The sequence below is a fragment of the Centruroides vittatus genome, unplaced genomic scaffold (genome assembly GCF_030686945.1).
Source record: "Centruroides vittatus isolate TY-2023 unplaced genomic scaffold, ASM3068694v2 contig_4, whole genome shotgun sequence".
NCBI classification, from domain to species: Eukaryota; Metazoa; Arthropoda; class Arachnida; order Scorpiones; family Buthidae; genus Centruroides; species Centruroides vittatus.
In genome coordinates, this window is record NW_027122214.1 from 4,488,248 (window position 1) to 4,507,204 (window position 18,957).

General features: G+C 31.9%; 1 protein-coding gene across 3 annotated transcripts in view; it reads right to left on the bottom strand.

The window, feature by feature from the left end:
* Positions 1–18,957, bottom strand: part of Camta (Calmodulin-binding transcription activator) — a 147,014-nt gene that overhangs the window by 108,923 nt on the left and 19,134 nt on the right. For all 3 annotated transcript variants that reach the window (XM_067271560.1, XM_067271559.1, XM_067271558.1), the window contains exon 2: positions 2,471–2,528. The gene's annotated coding sequence lies outside the window, so the exon portion shown is untranslated. The remainder of the gene's footprint in view (positions 1–2,470; positions 2,529–18,957) is intronic.

Here is an 18,957-nt window from a genome sequence, read left to right on the forward strand (position 1 = left end):
TTGTATAGAAAATTTCCCAAATTATTGAACCGTGTTAGAGCAAAACTGTGTTGTATGGAAATTTTCCCAATTTTAAAACCACATTAGAGAGAAACCATGTTATAGAAGTGCTGTGTTTTATGAGGGATACCTGTACAAGAATTTTAAAATTGATTTATTGTAATTACTCTTCTTTTTCTTCTTATTACAGTTAATTAAACACAAAAATGAGTTGTATAACAATTACACACAGTGTATTACAATAATTAATTAAACTGCAAAAGTTTTATTTATGTAAAATATGAATAAAGTGTATATGTATGTGTGTGCGCGCGCGCACGTGTGTATGTGTATGTATGTATGTATATATATATATATATATGCACATATGTTCATTCATGTAAAATGGATATACAAAGGCTGGCTGTTTGTTTTATGGACCACTAGCTGACCCAGCCACGCGTTGTTGTGGCTCAAAATGTATCTATTATAAATGTGTAACTCTTCCCCCGTGGGGGGAATATCGAAAAATCCCTTTTTAGTGTATATTCTGTTGACGTCACCTATTAAAACGCAATTAAAAACGCAAAAAACCGCATGTAAAATAGTATAAATAGAAGCCGAGTTCTTGACAGTAAGCCTTAATCCTGTTTCTCTCCCCGCTAGGGAATATCGAAAAATCCCTTTTTAGTGTATATTCTGTTGACGTAACCTATTAAAACGCAATTAAAAACGCAAAAAACCGCATGTAAAATAGAATAAATAGAAGCCGAGTTCTTGACAGTAAGCCTTAATCCTGTCCCTCTCCCCGCTAGGGAATATCGAAAAATCCCTTTTTAGTGTATATTCTGTTGACGTAACCTATTAAAATGCAATTAAAGACGCAAAAAAATCGCATGTAAAATAGTATAAATAGAAGCGGAGTTCTTCACTGTAAACCTTAATCCCGTTTATCTCCCCCCCAGTAGGGGGAGTTTCGACATGTATATTATATAAAAACACGTGCGTATTCGAATGCAACGTTGTGTCAAAATTTCAAAGGAATCGGTAGGAACAAACAAACGTTATATTTTATTTATATAGATAGGTAAAAAATGATCTGTTTTAGTCCATTCTCACAGAAAAGCATAATGCCTCACAGAAAAGCAAACTTAGGTCGTCGGAAGTTAGCGCCATCTGTTGGACATAAAAGTCTTAATCCATATATAAATATATTTTTGAAAGGGGGGAAATGGTGATCTTCACATATGCCACAAACCTTTGCGGGAGTGTATTAAACAACTTCCCAAAGTTTCATGGCAATCGGATAAATGGTGTGGTAATGCATGAAGGACAAACACACACACACACACACACACACACAGACATACATTCGTTTTTATATATATAGATGAGAGATTGAAAAAGAATGACAAATGTAAATAACAAAATGAATTTATTACCAAAACTTAGGTACAAACATGGTTACTTTTTGACATAATCAATGTGAAGATTGAGGCATTTGTCTATCTGTGGATGAGCTTTTAAATCCCCTCTTCATAGAATGTTGCTGCCAATAACGTGAGATGGGCCCTAACATTGTTTTGAAGATTGTCATTAGTCTCAAAACTCTGCCCTCCTAGCCACATTTTCAGTTCAGGAAAGAGATGGAAATCGCTTGGTGTTAAATCGGGCTATACGCTGGGTGTTTAAAAGTGGTGAAGACTTCCACTTAGTTTGGAACTTTTTAGTGTAATTATGTCAAAAAGTAACCATGTTTGTACCTAACTTTTGGTAATAAATTTATTTTGTTACTTACATTTGTCTTTTTTTATGGACCATTGAAGATTGAAAAAGAAACAGCTCTCGTATAAAGAAAACACATTTTTCAAAATTTTCATACTTTATATATATTAATAAAACAGTTTAATAATCAATAGTCTTAAATATTTTATATTCAATTCTTTCTATCTTCACAAGTTTTGTATTTGCAACTGTAAATTACTGTAATTTAATCTGACAAAAACTTTTCCAGGATATCTTCAATTATAAGATACAGTTACTGTTTTCCCAACACCCTGTTTGGGTAAGTATTCAACAATTACAGTATATTGTAGCTAATAAACACCATACTGAATAAAAATACTACAGTAAACATAGATGATATGACTGAATTCTCAATCTGAAATAAATAATTAAAAAGGAATCTATTGATTTACTACACAGTAGCATCACAAATTATGTAATAATGGTGACTCAAAAAAAATTCTATCTAAGTATATAAAGAACTGCACAAAAATCTAAGTAGATTTTGTGCAGTTCTTTATATAATGAGATAGCCTCTTTATTAACACTTATGTTTCAAGAGACCATAAATACATAAAAACACTCTGTGCAATATTAAGAGTATTTGTTTCTCACATAATTCAAAATAGAATGTTACATTCACAATATAAAATTTGATAAATTGGATTGAAACAATACATATTTAATGAGAATTATTGCCACTTACCTGCCACTTCTAGGACTGTATTTCATATGATTTGTCTTTCTATCTTTTTCCAAGTCAACTAAATTTAAAAATATTAACTAAAATTATACATGAATAAAAACCAAATATACAGTTAAAATTTTAATAAATTTTTAATGTAATAATTAAAATAATTAAAATCACTAAAATTGCCTATCTTCCTAAATGTTTTTAATTACGTACCTCAAAGCCTTTTACTGATTATGTAATTAACATCAAAAATGAAAAAATAAATTTCACAAATGTTTTTGAACCTTCAACGGTTCTTTTTCAGGCGGCGACAAATTTCCTTTAGAATGCCATTAAATATGAATATTATTGAAAATTCGAATACTTGTGTACCCAATGAAGTTTTACTAGACATGCGCACTATATACGTAGCAATTGATGAGAATTTATAGCTCTTTGTCTACTAGTGCTTGCCATGCTACACATAGATTTAATTCCTCTTTGTGGTTGATGCAGGTGTTGCTGAATTTGTAGATATATAAGGCTTCCAACCATTTTAGATATTCAGTGTATGGTGTGAACATCCTCACCACACCATACACTGAATATCTAAAATGGTTGGAAGCCTTATATATCTACAAATTCAGCAACACCTGCATCAACCACAAAGAGGAATTAAATCTATGTGTAGCATGGCAAGCACTAGTAGACAAAGAGCTATAAATTCTCATCAATTGCTACGTATATAGTGCGCATGTCTAGTAAAACTTCATTGGGTACACAAGTATTCGAATTTTCAATAATATTCATATTTAATGGCATTCTAAAGGAAATTTGTCGCCGCCTGAAAAAGAACCGTTGAAGGTTCAAAAACATTTGTGAAATTTATTTTTTCATTTTTGATGTTAATTACATAATCAGTAAAAGGCTTTGAGGTACGTAATTAAAAACATTTAGGAAGATAGGCAATTTTAGTGAAGAAATGTTTTTAAAACTATTAAAGGAAATTGATAACTGATAAATGGAATAATCAATCTGTATATATGTCAATGTTATAAAATTTGTTTGATGAAACCGTGTCTTGTTCTATTACTCAGGCTTAATAAACACTAGTGTTGTGTTGTGTTCCAAAGACACTAGTGTTTACTAAGCCTGAGTTATAAAATTTGATATAAGTAACTGAATGAATCAGTATTGGATCAGTTAGTTAAAATTTGTTTGAGATTGAAATTTTAAAATAACAAATATAACAAGGATCACCAAATTTCCTTATACAACAATTAAAAGGATGTTTAAATTTTCATTTTAACAGATATTAAAATGTCTACATAACACTACTATAATTATTATAAAAATAAATTTTAATTCTTTAACACCAAGTTTGTGTACAACAGACAAACTTGGTGTTTTGAAGCAGTACCCACAAGATTCTTATCATTTCCAACATTTCACTTTGAAGTGTCAAGCTTATCTTTACCAAAGAAAAATGCTTAAGAAAAAAAAATTTGACTGTCATCTAATGTCACAATTTAGATGACAATCAAAATTTTTTACATGTCAGATGTTTTTGCTTGGATGTCAGTTGTTTTTGTTAATGATTGTATTATTACCTCAAGACCTAAAACGATGACATACTGTATATACAGTGTAGTTCAGTCAGCACTTGATAATGGTCACTGACTGAATGCTTTCAATTCACTGTTTAGTAAAATTGTTATAAAATAATTAATTGGCATGAATTTCAACTTTTGTTTTTCTGGATAAGGGGCTGTCCATATATGGCATCCATACTGGAAAGAAGAGGGGGTTATGATGTGGCAGACAAAATTGGACAAGGGGAGCGAAAAGATAGAGCTTTAGTGGATGTCCATTTTATTTCATTATAATTATTTGGAAATTTCTTGAATCTCTTTAAAAAGAAACATACAAGAGATGTTTTTCAAAATACCTGTTTTGAGCTGGTAGCAAAGGTATAGCAAAGTTTTCATTTTTTAAGCATTAGAAGCAAATCAACATTATATTATAATATCGGTCTACTAACTTAAAAATTTGGTAGAATTTGAGCTATTTAATTCCTGGATGGTTTAAATTTTGCAGGTTTACCACTTCCTCTATCTATGGTTAGTATCTTATATTCAAGTACAGTTGAACTCTTTTATAATGAGCACTAGGGAACTGGCAAGATTTCCTCATTATAACCATGAATTATTATATCCTTGAACAGCTGTGACATAACTAGAGGGAAAATGCTTCATAACTAGGCAGCTGCTTCAGGCACAAATATGTATGGGATGTCCCGCAGGTGGCAAAATTTGTAGCTACACCACTGATGATTAGTGAAATCTCTTTTAATTTTTAATTTTAAATAAGTTGATAGATTTAAAACACAAGAATTTTAAGTACTTATATTATATGTATTTTTTATTAACAGTTATATAAACTACAATATAATAATTAATATTAAACAATTTATTTTTTCATAAAGATAATAGTAATTAAAATGCCGGATTTCAGTTTCTTTACCAAAGAAAGTCTTTTAATCTACAAGTCTTAAAATTGAAGGGTTCAGTTCTAACTGCAATATATGGTAATTTTACAATCTTAATAATGATTAGGTAAATTGGGAGAACAGACTGGAAGCTAGTCAACAGAAAGTGGAACAATCTCAAAAAAGAAAGTTAAGTGATAATTTGACCTTTAATCCATGCAGGTTGTAAAACTGATTATCCTGTGGTCATTAAACTAAGTAGCCTAACCTTTTTAGCTTTATCTCTTCCAAGAATTCATTGCCACATTTCTTACTGCTGAAACAATTAAGAATGTTCATGTGATTGCATTGTATAGAACCAAACATTCTCTCAATATATCCGTGAAGTATGCTCATAATAACCATGAGAAAATGTATGGTAATACATGTAAATTAAATCCATTACTGCAGCAAACTCAAAAATATTGCTGTCATTTGCAATTCAAGTCTATACCAAGAAACCATAAAATATAAAAAAAGCAACACACTTATTTATTTGTTAATTTTCGTCCGATGGCAATAATTATGTTTAATTAATTTTCTGAAGACAAAGTCCTTCCCGGAACATGGGACCACCATTTTTAAGTTCCAAACATTACACTTTTGGCGACTGACCTTTCCTTTTAGGCTACTGGCCGCCAAACAGTCCTTTAAAAACACAAACATATATCTAATTAAAAATATAAATATTTGTAAAGAAGCAGGAACTGGTAAAGTACAGACGTCTTCTATTCTCCATCATGCCTTCTTGGGGTTGGTTCGGCTTTTATCTACAACGAAATAGGCGCTGGTAAAATGTAGATGAGGAAAGCTACCCCCTGGCGACGATATTTTAAAATTATATTTGTTAATTTTCGTCCGATGGCGATAATTATGTTTAATTAATTTTCTGAAGACAAAGTCCTTCCCGGAACATGGGACCACCATTTTTAAGTTCCAAACATTACACTTTTGGCAACATTTTACCAGCGCCTATTTCGTTGTAGATAAAAGCCGAACCAACCCCAAGAAGGCATGATGGAGAATAGAAGACGTCTGTACTTTACCAGTTCCTGCTTCTTTACAAATATTTATATTTTTAATTAGATATATGTTTGTGTTTTTAAAGGACTGTTTGGCGGCCAGTAGCCTAAAAGGAAAGGTCAGTCGCCAAAAGTGTAATGTTTGGAACTTAAAAATGGTGGTCCCATGTTCCGGGAAGGACTTTGTCTTCAGAAAATTAATTACACTTATTTATTGTTAATTAATAATGGAAAGAAACATCTCTATTTCAGATATCAGGAAAATTTGGGCAAGAACTGTTTTTAAAACAAACAAAAACAACTAAGTCCTCAGAAAACTTTCACTGAGTGGATATCCAAATAAAATTTTAATGAAATAGTTTAACAACCACTATACAAGTATATGGAAAATAGATTTTTTTAGTCCCATACAATAAAGGACCTTTTATAACTTTGCTATATGTCAAAAAGCTTTTGATAAATGTAATAGATAAAAGATGGCAAAATCCTACTGCAAATGATATGAAATAGGTCCCAAATAAATAAAAAGATAAATATAGTGCTGATGATCATATAAAACTTCATCTCATATTTCAAGCACTTCATAGTCAATGAGGCAATCAAGCTGTTGTCATTGTGGTCGTGAAAGTGGAAATGGATTTAGAGGCAGGATGATACTCCCACATTGATCACTAATCCGAAACAGACAAGGCACAATAAGTTATTGTTTCAATGGTAAAATTTTAAAGCTAACACCTAGTACAAAATAGTAGATTTCGACTTAGTAATATACAAGCTTTTAAAAGGAAACATTGATAAAAACAAACTGTTTAAAGACTTGTTCAATTCATATAAAAAAACATTTCCCAAAGAGTGTGGATGGGAACAGCAAAAGTATGTAGTGGAAATTTGGAATAAGATTAAAAAACAGCCAAACTATGAGGATCAAGCAAAAGTGTATCTCATAAAATGGAGAGAAAAGGAAATGAAAAAGAAAGCAGAACTTCAGTTTTGGGCAGGGTTAAAAAACCTGATGCAAAAGAGGTAAGTGGTAATAGTTTTTTTATTTTAAATTAAAATAAGTAATTATAGCTAATATCATTCTTCTTCATTAGGCAAGTGCTCAAAATAACATTTTGTGACAATTAAATTAAATGCTGTGACTCAATTCTCAACCAATATCCTCAGTTTCACAGTATACAACTAAGAATTTTGTATTAAATATTAATTGCAGGTTTCAACATAAAAACAGTGTCTGCAAAAGTGATAACTTGTTCATTATCCAGTTCAGAGAGTAAACACAGTGCAAAAAAGCAAAATAAGAATGTTACAAGTGATGCTTTAGGTTCAGAATGGCATTTGAAAAATGCTTCTGCACATAAAAAATCTGTGATGAGATGTAGATTGTGAATGTGAAAATTATTGGATTATAGAAAATTCTGCAGACTTTTAACAAATGAACTAAAAACAATAAAAAAGTAAATTAGAAAAAAACAGAAAAAGAACTTAATAAACGAATCAAACATGAAATGTCAGCAGGAAAGTTGTAAAGCTAAGGTGGCTATGGAAAAGCTGTTTGAAAAGTTTCCTGAAGCAAAGTTGGACCTGAATGTTCATGAAAAGCAGGGTCAGCCACGGGTGAAACAAGATCAGCCCAAACTTCTAAAAACTATAGTAGACATAGCTATACATGGCTCACCTACTCACAAGAAGGTTTGAAGAGGTATACAGGTCTATAAAGACTGTACCCAAATTCACAGAACTAAAAAACACAAGGTTTTCAAATTAGTCATAGTGGTGTCTATATTAGATTACATCCAAAAGGAAGTTTATCAAATGAAAAAAATGACATATAAACACTATCAGTCAAGATAGCAAAAGCACCTCATGATTAATGAAAAGAACACATCGATATGAAGTTTGCAATGGCAACTATTTAGAAATTTGAAACATTAACCTCCATATTAGGTCCCGAGGAAGTAACGTTTTTAAGACAAGATGATAAGGCTAGTAATGAATGGCCTTTCAGCTGCAAACAAGCAAGTGCTATTATTAATAATTATGGAATACAGGGTGATGCTTCCTGATTGTGATTGGATTATTGCAAATTGGCATAAATTAATACCATCTGTTTATGCTGGAATAAATATTAAAGCACAGCAATTTGAAAGATCAGCTTTTGAATATTCTGGTATATGTATAACTATTTGCTCAAGGAATGATTGTTCATCTATTGCATTTTCTCATGGCCTCAATTTAGAATGCTTATATAACATGTTGGAGTTTAATCTATAACGAAAACCTCCACAAGGTATGCAGAGGTCAATATAGATAATGACAGGAGACAGTGACCTAGACAAAAATCCAGATATAGTAAAGTAATTGATATGGCTACACAATTCTTTATCCAGAAAAACTTAGATGCAATGTTTGTAGCTTGTAACACCCCTGGCAGAAGCACATTCAATACAGTGGAATGCCGAATGGCTCCACCAAGTAGCGATTTAACTGGTCTTATTTTGCCACACAATCACTATAGAAATCACTTACGACTCCAACAGGAAAATTATTGATGTAGATTTGGAGAAAATTAACTTTGATTTTGCAGGGATAAACCCTTGCCAAAGTATGGTCTACAACAGAAATAGATGGATATATGACAGTGGCCAAATATGTCAATTCTAATGAATCTGAATATACTCTTCATCCAGAATTTCAGAGACAGTGTATGAAGAAGTAATCATATCTGCAAGAATCAGTACTTGTTACAAATTCTAAAATGCAACAATTGTGTATGTTGTGATTCTTCCAGAAGTTTGATATTTAAAGTACTGCATAATTGCTTTCTGCCACTCCCAATCCCACTGAAACAATCAACTGATGAATTGGTAATTTCAGAAATGTCGAATACTTTCACTAACTTTTCTGTTTTGGTGCTGGAGTTGTTGTTAGACATAGAAAAACTGCTACCATAAACCTGACACATTGCTAAGCAGATTCCATATGGTTTGTTTTGTCCTTCTGTCCAATCAAAACTTGCAGAACGGTGTTGCAAAGTTTGCAGCTTATATCACACTTTGGTGAAGCACAAAGGCACATTCTATCAGTAGTAATCATTCATCAGAAATTGTAGTTTTAATCAGAATTTATAGACATCCTGTAAGAGTGACAGCAAAACACCAAAGAGAGTTAATGGCTATTTTTGTGTACAATTTTGGATCTGAAGACACTGAGTGGATAGATAAGAATGACATGCTATCAGATTCCAGTATTTCAAATGATATAATTTCATCTTTTGGCTGTACCTCATCTACATCAAAGGTATCTGTTTTCTGATTGGAAGATCATTTGAATCCTGTGTAGGAAGTAGAAAGTTCTTGAACATTTAACATGTTTGTGTAAGCTCGGGCATAGTTCATATTTTGAATTTAACCCTTTCCCGGCCAGGGTACCGATCTATCGTTACCCTGATTGTTTCGCAAAACGGCCAGGGTACCGATTCATCGTTACCCTGTTAAAAATCGATTTTTATAAAATTTATCGACAACAGATGTCAGCACTTGACGGTATCGTCTTGTTTATCGTCTGTTTCACATATTTTTGTCCAGGTGGTGTTTTGTCGATGTAAAAAATTTTAATTATCGATGTTTTTTCCTTAATTTTTCATTTTCTGATAATTTTTTATTTCATTTTTAGCATATTCATGCAATAATATTACTATAAAGTTCATTAATGCTATAATAAGTTTATTCAGCTATAATATGTTAATGCATTATAAATATTCAAGTTATGACCTTCAGTTCTGATATTTTATATATTTTTTTAATTTTTAATTTTTAATTATTTTTTAAATCTAAAATATCAGCAAATGTTACATCTGTTGCTACTAGTAATCATATGTTTATTACGAAAATAAATAATCTTGTTTGATATAAAATGAATAAAGTATATTAGTTCATTATATTAGTTGAAAGCAAAATAAAGTTTAGATTTTAAACAAATGTTTGATATAATGTGCGATAATTTCACAACGAATAAACGTACATGCATAAATGTTACATCAAATTGTACAGAACAATATTGTACATGGTATTTGCTCAGTGACAATAAGAATGAAGTAACCAGGCAATGTTAATTTTGACAAATAGTAACAAATTTTCAAGTCTGAATGTCAGTTATTATATATATATATTTTTTTTTCTCATAAATTTTTCAAACAAACTTTATCGAAATATGTCGTATTTAAAACTAACTATATTGATAAATATATGTGATTTTTTTCATATGAATAAAATAATAATTTAATTTTTAGTGAATTTTTAAAATAATATTGCCTGATTCACCTATTTTGACCTTGGCCGTTTTACAAAATAAGGGGGCGTGGCAAACGGCAGGCTAAGGGTTAAAATAAAACTTAAATAAAAATTTAAATTCAAAGTTTACATTATTAATAGACCAAACAAAAATATACTACTTATATTGCAATTTTATATGTACTGTACAGTACAGACGATGACATAATGTACTGTACAGTACATTATGTCATCGTCTAAATGTTACTATATAACTTATGTACTCTAAATTTTATTAAAACTTTTAAAAAGAACATGCAAAGATTATTTTTTAACAATTTATGCATGACCAAAAAGAAAACCAAATAAAAGTGTTAACATAGGAAGTAGAGCAAGGCATCTTGCACAGGTTATACTTCTGAAGATAAGGCTTTTTAATTTTGGAAATGAAAATATTATGGAAAACACTTATAACTTACTAGAAACTTTTGCTTGGATTGCCTTAAAATGGCACAGTTCAAAAACAATTCTTATTTGGTGTGGTACTTTCACTGATGATATTCTAATATTTAGTTTGACTATTTTAAAAAAAGTGTTAACTTAAAATATAAACAAAAGTTTGAAGGAAAAACTGTATAGCAACCTGGATTTGTAACTAAAATGATGAAAAAAATTCTAGTTTCTCTTATTCAAACCAATCTAACCTAGATGAAACACAATGACGATAAGAAGTATATCTATAATTTTACCCTTTGCACTTCAAGAACTTTCTAATTTGAGTCGCAACTCTAAGACACATTTTGGATCCAAGAACTCAAACGTGGATTCATAGGATAGCATAAAATAATTATAAACTTGATGCAATATGTTGATTAACAGAAATAAAATTAAATTCAGTGTGCCATGAATAATCGATTATTTTTATTTTTAGCACAGACAGTAATTAACAGACTTTTTGACATCCAAAATGCAAAATTTATTTATGATAATGACTTTAAAATTTTTATAAGGCTCAAAAATTTCAGTTAAGAATTAACTTCAAGTAATGAACACCAATAAATATTATAAAAAGGAAAATGTGGTAAGAAAATTTTTGTATTATTGAAATTATTTTCCCACCATGGCTGTTTGGTCTAACTTCTAAAGCACCCCATTACACTTTATACAGTAAATGTCAAAATCCTCCCAAAGAATGCAGGAGACTATTTTGAAAAACTGGAAAATGTTGCAAAGCACATTTAATACAAAAAACTTTATATTTATTGACTCACAAACAAAAATCAGGAAAATTCAGGAAATCCATGTACACTGGTATAGAGTCCATGGATTTCCTGAATAAGAAATAAACTTTTATTGAGGCCTACTACTATGAATTAATGTCTGGCAAATGTGTAAGACCATGCACAAGAAATGATCAGGAATATTCAAGAATGTTAGACAAAGGTGTTATCTTATTGCAGGATAATGCAAGACCACATACAACTAAGAAAACTATAGGAGGTTCTTGACAAAATACAAGTACTACTTTATCCTCACTATCTGGATTACAGTTTGATTCCCTGAACAAATATTTTTGTGAAAAAAGTTTATGAATAATGATAAGATGGATCAATAAAATTCTTCAATCACTTCATGGTCAATCAAAAAATTTCTACACTGCAAGAATAGTGTGGTAGACTGGTAAAAAAAAAGTTCCAAAAATACCAAAAGTAACAAGGAACTATGTTGAAAAATATTGTTTATTATTTCTTTCCATGTATAATATCTCTGAAGTAATAAAAATCAGCCAAGATACTTTTTACTGTCACTCTCTTGTAAATTAAAATTTCTGTTACTCTGTTTATTCGTTCTCAAGGAGTTTTTCAAATGTGTTAGTATTTGAATAACTGAGAATAAGTAAACTTTAAAACATTAGAATAGCGAGGTTGTGGCCAAAGTTTTCATCTCTAAAATGTGAATGTTACTTACAAGGAACGCTGCTTACAAGGTACGACGCTCGACGTTCATGTTTTAGAGAGGAAAACTTTGGCTGTAACCTCGCTATTATATCTTTATCCTTAGTTTATGATGTTTTTAGTGAATAAAGCTTAAAAATTTATCATGTTTAACTTTTAAAAACATTTCATAAATTGATGTTTCTTTTTTACTTGTATTTTGTTATACAATCTATATTTTCTATGTTATACAATATTCTATTATGTTATATATTCTATGTTATACAATTATATAATCTATGTTATACAATTATATAATCTATGTTATACAATATATTATACAATCTATTATGAATTTTCATGAATTCATTTTGTAATGCATATAAAGCAATTGCTTTATCTAATGTAATATCTGTCAATTGTCTTTATTTTATTATTATTATTATTATTATTAGATATACTCGGTTAACACTGGTGGCTGTGTACTATGCCGGACCAAAGTCAAGGCATAGTAACCAAAACAAAAATTAAAGAAGTGTATCAGAGTGTGTGTCTGTATTCAGGAATTTCCTCACAATATGACATGTATTCAATATAGTGGCCTTCTGTAGTGTGATGTATGTACAGTAGAGTGCCGTTTATCTGAAAGCTGGTTAACCGAAAGCTTTCCAGTCGGACTGTCATGCTGAATCGAACGTTTTTGATACTAGATTAACTTCTAAAGTATAATTTTTTTGTTTTTATATTTTTAGATATATTTATTTTTTGTACAAAATAAAGAAATAATTTTTAACAATACAATAGCCTTGATTATTATTATAAAAATTTTCGTTAGGCTTAAAAATTCAACATGAAGCGACACACAACGGAGAAAAATTTCAACATCGGATAGGTTAATATATTTTTTCGTACATAATCGGTTATCCGAACAACCCCAGTCCCCAATTGATTTGGATAAATGATGCTCTACTGTATTTCCATTCAATTGTAATGTTCCCAGGCTTTTGTATAGTGTGTATGGTATCACACCTATAGAGGAGAGAATGACAGGTACAATAAGCACCCTATCCATACTCCACAAATGCCTTATTTCTTGGGTGAGCTCAGTGTACTGTACTTGCTAATTTTTTCAGTGCATGTATTTTGTATATTGTGAGTGTTTGGAATGGATATGTCTATAATGTATGTGATTTTATTGTGTTTGTCAATGAGTGTGATGTCTGATCTGTTGTGGTAAATTGTTTTATCTGTGATTATGGCTCTGTCGTAGTACATTTTGTGCGTGTTGTTTTCCAATACTGTCTGTGGAATGAATTTGTAGTATGGTTCATGAATGTCTACTAATTTGTGTTTGTTTGCAAGCTCTTGGTGTATTATATTTGCTACTTGATTATCTCTGTGTAAATAATCTGTCTGTGCCAAAAGCTTGCAACCAGAAGTGATGTGTTGTATAGTTTCTGGCATGATGTGACATTTTCTGCATGTGAGTGTTGTCACATTCAACAAAACCTTTAATTACCAGTAACAAATTAAAGAAAACGAACATTTTCATTAATTTGTTACTGGTAATTAAGGTTTTGTTGAACGTGAACTGAAACTGAAAAAGAACCGAAAAGAAAATCCATTTTATTTCAGAACTTTTTTCAACACTACTTGATAGATGAAATTTTGTATCAGCTTGAATTAAAACAAAATAGTCACTCTTTCTCCTCAAGGAAAATTTGAAAATTAATAAATTGCACTTAAAAACTTCTGGTGTCTCTTGATTAAATAGTTAAACAAATTTTTTACCATCATTTTATAAATATTTTTTTTTCCCATATTTTTTTATATTGTAGATCTATTTCAATATTAATATTTTAAATTTTATAATAAATTTTAAATCATAAATATCGTCTTGTTTTCAAAGTGAAGAAAAATAATAATAAAGTCAGTCAAAAACTAAATAAATTAATACCTTTTATTTTAGAGAAAAATTTGCACGAATAGCATCATAAAGAAATTTTGCATTACACTGCACAACAAAAAAATGTTTTTGAATGTTTCCTTTATTTCATGAGTGAAATCTTACTAATTTTAGGGTGAGAAAATCGAATATGACAAAGAAAAATTTTTATTGGCTCTAGTTTCTGTGATATACAATAGGTGGCAGTATATGATTTTAATGGCTTAAGAGAAAACGATACATTTGCTAACAACATTGAAAGTGCTTTTGAATTTTTGAAAATGTTTGAATTTCAAATTCAAACATTTCATCAAGCCATTAACGTCACAGCAAACAACCAGATTGTTTTTCAGAAAAAAGAAAGCAGATTCCTCTGACGTTCTCTGTACTGTGAGACCCTGACATCATGTTGGAGAAGATTCCATTGCTGTAGTCTTGATCCTAGAAGTTCCACCTTATTCTTTGACAAGTCTAGGTGTTAAATGAGATCATTCAATTCCGCTAAACTCAATTTGCGGAGTATCATCTTTTACCTCAAAATCAGGGTCATGGAATGTGGAAGGCCTGTTGGGTTCTTCTCCCCCCACACTTTCTTCATTTTCTACTTCAAGCTCATAATGTTGGAGTGGAGTAGGAACTGGTAAACTGTCTGAATGTGGAATAGGTCAAATAGCAGATGGAAGATTTGGGTATTGAACTATTCCTTTTTTCTTCATTGACAATCCTGCCTTTATAGGTGGAGTCAAGCAGAAATAGCAGTCATCTGTATGGTTTGTAGGCTCCCAGCAAACCATAGGCACAGCAAAAGCCATAGATCGTTTTTTATTTTTCAGCCATTCTCATAGTATAACTGAGCAAGAGTTTCAACATATATGTGGAGCCTATGACTTATCCTGGTCCCCTACCTTCATACCAAAATAATGGTGATCGACAGTCTTTACAAGAGGCGTCAGATTGCGTTTCTGTGACAAAAATGTTACTTCACAAATATAACAAAAATTGTTTACTAAATTTACACACTTTCATGGCATTTCAGTATAACCAGTATTACTCTTCAAAAGCACTCCAAAACCAGGAATATTAACCAAAAAAACAGAAGCAATATTAAACTCGGAATCATAGTTACATTTATTATGTTTACAACCTACAAACATATGGAGAACATTTTGCTATGTCAGTTGAGAGGCGTGACAACTCCCAAAAAATAAATTTCCCCCAAAATACAAATGTAGACTCTAAAAAATGACGTGTCACTGTATCTCCAAAGCAAGAGCTAATCAGTCATTTTTATGGTGATTTTTGAATTCAGCAGATGGAAATACATAAGAATATGCAAATTTTGAGCTCAAAACATTTTCATTGTTGTGCAGTGTTATTGGACATGAAAAATATAATTAATTAGTATCTTGTGCTAAGAAAAAAGTGATGATGTTTATCATGTTTAACTTCAATTTTATTTCCATTAATTAATATACTATACCAAGTTTATAACGGTGTATGCTATTCTATGATGATGTGCTTTAATTAAAACATTTCTTAACTTAAAGAAAATGTTTTTAATTTTATTCCTACACTGATGATAATTTTTTCTATTGATGATTGTTCTCTTATAAGCATAAATATATTTTTTATTCATTGTTAAATATAGTGATTCCTGTTTTAATTTTTGATGATAAATAGAAATCTTTCCAAAATGTTATCATATGACAAAATTTCTGTAATGTGTTTCTATTTTGTCAAAAATGCTTCTTTAAATCTATTCGTTAACAATTTACTTTCAAAAAAGTTTAAGAAATTTAAAGCAAAAAAACAAAAACAAATTTATATTTAATAGAATATATTTAGTAATATGCTATATATAATAATATAAATATTATTTTAAACAACATTATTTATTTGTTAGATATTACTTAAACACATTAATCTATTTGATTTAGTATGTATATTTCAGTTATATACTGTCAATTGTTAATTTGTTGCTACAATTTGTTCATCTCTGAAATTGGTACTGAAATCAAAAAATCTCAAATAATGAAAATTAATTATAAGAAAAATAAGCTCTCTTCAGTATCCTCATGTCAATCAGAGAAACTTTTATTTTGTAATCATTGAATTATTCAGTGATGATCTGGAATTAAATGCTTGTGCCACTCAATTATTATTCCATCTATTTTTTGTTTAATTTGCAAAGTTTAAAAAAAAAGGAGAAGTTATTTATTGTGATATCTTCACAATGTTGGGCTGTAATTTTTAATAGCACCGAGCGCAGCCATGATGCAGCGCTCTTATTTTTAATTAATTTAATTTAAAATATATTCTCTCCACCTCAAAACATCAACAGTAGTGGTTTGCCCCTGTACATCATACTTTTCCTTTAAAAATAGAGTTGTGCCAGTCATCTATCTAACACTTTTCAGGAAAAAATTTTTGAATTAAAATAACATGACTTCCAGTTTGCATCAGAAGTTGTATATAGTTAATCGGGGCCTCCTGTTCATAAGGTTTCCATATCTGGTCTCATCTAACTCCATTCTTGAGATTAAGGAGAGACACATGGACAGATGACAGTGGAAATTTATAGGTCTACAATTTCTTCAAATTGTAGCCCAATGATGTCTAAACAATATGTCAAAAACAAAAAAGTAAATAAATTTAAAACTTAAAATGAATATAAGAACAGAAGTCAGTAACATAAAAAGTATAGTAGTTAAAATATAAGATTGGTCAAGTTGATCTGATAGCATGCACTATCGTGTCAATATGAGCAATAACACATGAGGATCACATGAACTTAAACACTTTATTGCGGCTCGGAATACTGTACAGGGTTTGTACGAAAAGTAATGTCAGTGATTTTACTGTGAAGCAAATACATGTCGTAGTGCGCTCGGGATCGGTGGATCAGTGGAAGGAGGAACCAGGTTGCACACATGCGGTTGCTCAATTGCCTTTGACCATCCGGAGAGTAAGGACAGGCATTTTCGTGAACCTTGTTTTCATCTCCCATGCAAGCCATGATGCAGCGCTCAATTGAGCAAAGCATCAAGTTGTGTGTGAAACTCGGCAAGTCTGCAGTCAAAACTTTTCCCATGATAAAGATGGCCTTTGGTGATGATTGTTTATTGGAACACCAAGTCTACCAGTGGCACAAGGCATTTGTTGAAGACCGTGAAGAGGTCAGTGATGAAGCCTGCACTGGAAGGCCATCAACAGCAAAAATGTAATGCGTGTGACTGAACTCTTGAACTCAGACCATCGTTTGAGTGTTCATTTAATGGCACAGACATTAAACATTCCAAAAAGTGCAGTTCACAAGATTGTGATGAACAATCTGCAGATGAAAAAAGTGTGTGCAAAGTTGGTCCCCAAAGTGTTAACGGATGACCAAAAATCGCACCGAGTTGAAACATGTCGGGAACTTTGGGACTTGTGTGAAAATGACTCCCACTTTTGAGACAATGTCATCACAAATGATGAGTGTTGGGTGTTTGAATATGACCCCAAAACAAAAAGGCAAAGTGCCAAGTGGCATACCTCAGCATCCCCTCACCCCAAGAAGGCCAGAATGAGAAAGTCAAAGATCAAGACAATGCTCATCGTGTTTTTTGACATCAAGGGGCTCATCCACCATGAGTTTGTACTATATAGTGTAACCATCAATGCCAAATTCTATGTGGAAGTGCTCAAGAGACTCAAACGAAGAGTTCATCTCATCCAGCCCGACATCGCAGATGATTGGAAACTTCATCATGACAACACACTGACCCACACCGCCTTCCTCGTGACCCACTTTAAAGGTACCACCAACAGTGCCCTAGCCACCCTACAGTTGTGACGTGGCTCTCCCTGACTTCTTGTTCCAGCGCTTGAAAATTCCCATGAAAAAACATCATTTTGGGGCAGTTGACAAAGTCAAAGAGGCTTGTACCAAAACTCTAAAGAACATTTCAAAAAAGGCCTACTGTGACACCTTTGATGCCTGGAAATCTCGCTGGAAGCGATGTATCGATGCAGGAGGAGCCTATTTTGAAACCTTTTAATGTATTGTGCCGATTGGATCAATAAATGTCTTCTAAACGACTCACTGACATTACTTTTTGAACGAACCCTGTAAGCAGATAATGACGAAACAAGCGGAGCTAGAATACATCCTGGTCTCCCCAGCAGTCTATTGTCTTCCCTTTTCCCGTCAAGCAGTGCCCTTATTGTTGTATCCCTTACATCCTCCCCACCTTGGTCTTCTGCTTTGAGTGGGAGGACCAATTGGATGGGCTGGCTGATGCACTTCTGATTGGGAAGCCTCGGACAGCATGTTCAGATGCAACCATCCATCACGGCTGGCAATCACAGCTCCTCAATTACAGCTATCCTCCACATGTCTAGGCAGAGTGCCCTCCTTAAGAACAAGAGATCCTTCACGGGGTGGTGGCAGTTTCTTCCTGACCCTGCGAACATGATGAAAACTGTAGGTTGAGCAGATATTCTTTCTGCCATCATCTCCAGAAGCTCTCAGTCATCAACTGTTGATGACTCCACTGTCTCACAAGGTCATGGAGTGGGGGGATGATTGTTAGGCTCTGGAAGGTCAGTGATTCATTTCTCTATCAGGAAGTGAGAGGGTGTGAGGGCCTTTAACTCTTTGGTGTTATAGTTGTGTATCAGAGGCCTGCTGTTGAGAGCAGCTTATACCCCAATGAGTATGGTAGACATCTGTTCTGCATTTACTAGACTTTTCCCCAGGATCTCGCAGAGAGGCTTCTCTTCAGGTTCCCCACAATTCTCTCTCACCATCCTCCCCACCAAGCCACCTTCACATTGAAG